Source organism: Triticum aestivum, chromosome 2D (assembly GCF_018294505.1).
Source record: "Triticum aestivum cultivar Chinese Spring chromosome 2D, IWGSC CS RefSeq v2.1, whole genome shotgun sequence".
Classification (NCBI taxonomy): domain Eukaryota; kingdom Viridiplantae; phylum Streptophyta; class Magnoliopsida; order Poales; family Poaceae; genus Triticum; species Triticum aestivum.
In genome coordinates this window covers 294,502,573-294,507,658 of record NC_057799.1, presented here as the reverse complement: position 1 = coordinate 294,507,658, position 5,086 = coordinate 294,502,573, and the positions used below count along the sequence as shown (strand labels likewise).

Genomic DNA, 5,086 nt, shown 5'->3' with positions numbered 1-5,086 from the left:
TGATTGTCATTTTGGATACACAAGTGCTCTTCCTTGCAAGACTAACCCATGTAGGTATATGAACTCAAATCCAAGTGGTGCTCCCAATCCTTGATGAGCTACATCAACCATCCCACACAAGTTCAACTACATGATCAAGATCAACACCAGGGTCGGGCCCACAGTGGTGCCAAAGGTGCGGCCCGCACAGGACCCAAAATTCTGGGGGGCCCCATATTTTTTATATAGGTGTAGTCAAGTTAAGCAAAACTGGGACGAGAGGCGAGCGACTAGGCCCATCGAGCGAGAGCGAGGCCATCGAGCGGACGGAGCGCTGGGACTCCTCCTCCCGATCGCTACGAGAGGGTCAGGCGACGAGGCAGAACTCAGAAAAAAAAGGCGACGAGGGCATCGCTAATTTGCTACGTTATCTAAAAAATACTAGATCGCTACCATAAAAAAACACTAGATCGCTACAGATCGGATCGCTGGAGCCCTCGACGGCTGGACGCCTGGAGCCCTTGACGTCGTCACGTTGACGCCTCGTCCCGCCTCGTCCCTCGGTGGCTCTCGCTTGGTCCCTGGTCCTTACTCCTTAGACCGATCCGATTTCAGATTCAGGCCGACTAAGCGACAGGCCACTGCTGCGGTGCCGCCGTTGACTTCCTTGACTCCTTTCTTAAATTTCAGACTCGTCGACGTCATCTCATCGGATCGATCGGTGACCGACGCTAGCCTTCAGGTGCTTAGCGAGTCATTCTTTTTGGTTAACCTCGGTTCCTACTCCTAAATCATAATTCTTAATTTTCTAATTAATTATTGACAGGGATCGTTACTTCATTAGAGATTGGTTCTTACCTCCTCGGTTAAAGATCATAGGACCGAAAATTAGGTGAGTTAGACGGTTCGTCTAATTCCCAAGCATTGACACATGATCTCCAATTGATATATGCTATGTATAAATTCAATTTTATTTTATTCATCTTTTTTATCGTGTGTTTCAATAATACAGATTTGAGTCATCATGGGGAAACATCAGTCGGGTGCCTATAAGCGCAAGAAAAAAGCAGAAGAAGAAAATTTAATTAATAAATCTTATAAAGGTGGTATGGACAGATTTGTTAAAAAAAGCACCGCAAGTGCCATCCGGTAATCAGTCTATTGATCCTTCTACCCTTGCACTTGCAATTGTTCCTTACAATGATTCTAGAGATACTCAGACAGAGACAGATAATATGGACGTAGAGGAAGATAATATTGATGTTAACTTGAATAGTTCACCTCGTGAGGATGTTGATGATTCTTTTTGGTCTGATATATTTGATCCAAGAAACTGGGATTCTCTTAATTCTAAACAGATTGATATCTTAGCACAGAAGGGTCCAAAAACAGACAAGTCAGTTAAAGGTCCCAAAGATAGATATCGTAAAAGGTTTACTTCAGTATTCTATACTAGAATCCTATCAAATGGAGAGTATTGTGATAGAGACTGGCTTGTCTATTGTGAACAACTTGATAGAGTCTTTTGCTTTGGTTGTATATTATTTACAAAAGGTCATCGGAAAGGTCAGTTGGCAAATGAGGGTTGTAATGATTGGTCACATATGACCAATAGACTAAAAGATCACGAGACAAGTCTGGATCATGTTTCGAGTATGAATAATTGGTATGAGTTGCGTAGTAGATTGGAAAAACAACAAACTATTGATAAAGCTGCTCAACGACAACTTGAGAAAGAGAAGGACCATTGGAGAAAGGTATTATTCAGAATTGTTTGCATTGTAAAATTTCTTGCAAAGCATAATCTAGCATTCCGTGGTACTAATGGGAAGCTGTATGAAGATAGCAATGGTAATTTCTTGGGTTTGGTAGAGATGTTAGCTGAATTTGACCCCGTTATTCAGGAGCATGTTCGTCGTATTACAAATGAAGAAACTCATGTCATTATCTTGATCATAAGATTTAGAATGAATTGCCACTTCCTTGCTTCTTCTATTAGGTCTGAAATTGTCAAGAAAATAAAGAGCTCAAAGTATTTCTCTGTCATACTTGATTGTACCCCCGATGCAAGTCACCAAGAGCAAATGTCTTTAATTATAAGATATGTGGATTCATCTTCAAGTCAAGTTTGCATAGAAGAGTCCTTTCTAGGATTTCTAGATGTAAATGATACGACCGGCCAAGGACTTTTCGATGTGCTAGAGAAGGACCTAAACTTCTTGATCTTGATATAAATGATGTGCGAGGACAAGGTTATGATAATGGATCAAATATGAAAGGAACGCGTCAAGGGGTACAAAGGAAACTTTTGGATGTAAATCCTAAAGCTTTTTATTCAGCTTGTGGTTGTCATAGCCTTAATTTAACACTTTGTTATATGGCCAAGACTTGTGGTAGAGCAAAGGACTTTTTTGGAATCATCCAATGCATCTATACAATTTTTTCCAATTCTACTAAGAAATGGCATATTTTGAAAGAAAATGTATCAGGATTGACTCTCAAGTCTGCGTCAGCTACACGTTGGGAGAGTCATGTTGAAAGTGTTAAAGCTATCAGATTTCAATGTTCAGACATTCGGGAGGCTCTACTTCAGGTAACCAATATGTTCATATTAATAGTGATGTAATTCCTTTAGGCTTTGACTACATCCAACCATAACATTTATGAACTTTCTTTTAATTTCAGGTATCTGAAACTGATAGTGATCCAAAGGCAAGCAGTGAGGCTTTAGGTTTGGCAAATAATGAACTTGGAGAGTATGAATTTATCGTGGCAATAGTCATTTGGTATGAGGTATTGTTTGTTGTTAATTTAGTAAGCAAAAACTTGCAAACAAAGTATATGCTTATTGATGTTGCTATTGAGAAAGTGAAAGGGCTTATTTCTTTCTTTGAGGGGTACATGGAAACTGGTTTCTTGGAAGCATTGGAGATAGCCAAAGAAATTGCAGTTGAGATGGATATTGGTGCAACATTTCGTAAAAGGAGAGAAATTAAAAGAAAGAAACAGTATGATGAGAACCCAGACGAGACAAATATTGCCACACGGTCTGCAGAGGAATCATTTAGAATCAACTATTTTACACCTGTAGTCGATCAAGCAATTTCCTCACTCACAAGGAGATTTGAGCAATATCAAGGTTACCAGAAAATTTTTGGTTTCTTATTTACCTCTGAAACATTGCGTTCATTGGATAAGGATAGTTTGAAATCTTCTTGTGTTAATCTTGAGGCTGCCCTTATGAAGGATAAACAATCTGATATTTGTGCCAATGATCTGTTTGTTGAGTTGAAGTTCCTTCAAAATTTCATGCCAAAAGAAAATATCGGACATGTTGAAATTCTGAATTTTTTAAAGCGGCATGACTGTTTTCCCAATGCAAGTATTGCATATAGAGTTTTGTTGACCATTCCTGTGAAAGTTGCATCGGCAGAAAGAAGTTTTTCTAAGTTGAAGCTATTGAAGTCCTATATGCGTACTACTATGACACAATAGACTCAATGATTTGGCCACAATAACACTTGAGAGCGAAGTGTTGGAGAAGATTGATTATGAGGATATCATTGAAGATTTCATTTCAAAGAATACTAAAAGAATGAAGTTTTTCAAATAAATAGCAGCCGGGAGTTGAATAGGTATGATTTTTTTTATACGTCCAATTGTTATGGAAGACATTATATTATATACATTATGAAAAAATCTGCTTGTATATATTAATATATACATTATAATTGCTCCTTAGGTCATTTTTTAGTGAGATAGGGCCCCATTTTTTAGTTTGGCACAGGGCCCCGGATTTTGTCCGCCCGGCCCTGATCAACACCACCACCCAAGGTATGTTATTCCATCTTAGAGAAGCTTTACCCCAAGTCATGGGTCAAAGCAGCTCAACAAGATGTGAATACATCAAAATGCTTAAATGAAAAATGGTAACCCCATTTTGAGCCTAAATGATGAGTATGACCTATGATCAAGTGTTCTCACTTGACTCCCAAGTCAATATACTCTAACATAGGTGACTTTTGTCGCCGACCAATTCTAGATGATGTTCTCTAGTGTTTCTATGTGTTCTTGTATTTGTCTCTTGCATATTTGTTCCCCGTCTTAATATCAAACAAAAAAACTTCATCTAGATTTCATTTCATTTCTTTGTTCTGCATTCCCTGCATCTAATTCATTGCAAATCCTTCAGTTAATTCCTTGCAAATCTTTGTGAGATCCTATTTGCCTACTGAGCTGAGGTGACAAAATGGTGTCTCTGAGTTGACCTCGGACACACCGGATTGCTACTTTCGGTCAAACTGAATCATTTTGGTGTGGCCGAAGTAAACAACTCGGTGCTACCGATTTCAGTGCTGAGCAGACACTTTGTCATTTGCATCCTGCATATTTGTTCCAGCTCCACTCAATGATTCTTGTCCTCTACCAGCATCACATTCTATATGCCGCTTTGCTCTGTGACTCAAGGACCAAACCTATTTTGACTCACAATCCAGAAGATCCCTTCTTGGAAATTGATGTCAAAGGGGGAGAGAGATCACATCAATGCTTAATCACTTCAAGGGGGAGAGTACTTCAAAGGGGAGATTGCTTAACCACATCAAGAGAGAGAGATCCCAGATGCTTGGTATTCAAGAGGAGAGAAGTCACATGTATTTAAGAGGGGAAAGACATGTTAGTTTGTGTTATGTTTTTGTGCTCAGATTTGTTCTGCTCTGATTTTCTTTTCCCTATATTCTCCCATTATCCAATATAAGATTCAGGGGGAGAAAGACTTCTAGGGAAGGAAATCCTTGAATTATTTGCATATCTTTTACCTGTGGGGACATGTCTATATCCAATAGGAGTACCTAGTACTCACTCACTACATGTCATCCCAGTCTTGGTACTCTTGTGGTTTGCAGTTATTGCTCTGTTTAGTAGATGTATCTGTGTTATCTAACCTTGTTTATTCAGGTTCATCTCTTCCAAAGCCAGCTCAAGACCACAAGGTAAGTATATGCATCACATTCATGTGCATGATGATCTCTTGCTGATCTACATGTTGTTTGCAAGGACTCATGAACATGAAGGTACAATTTCTATATTCACATCATTTGCTCTGATG

General features: G+C 39.1%; 1 pseudogene; it reads left to right on the top strand.

Moving 5' to 3' along the window:
• Window positions 1-1,214: 1,214 nt before the first annotated feature.
• On the top strand, window positions 1,215-3,474 carry LOC123055772 (zinc finger MYM-type protein 1-like; annotated as a pseudogene).
• Window positions 3,475-5,086: the final 1,612 nt, after the last annotated feature.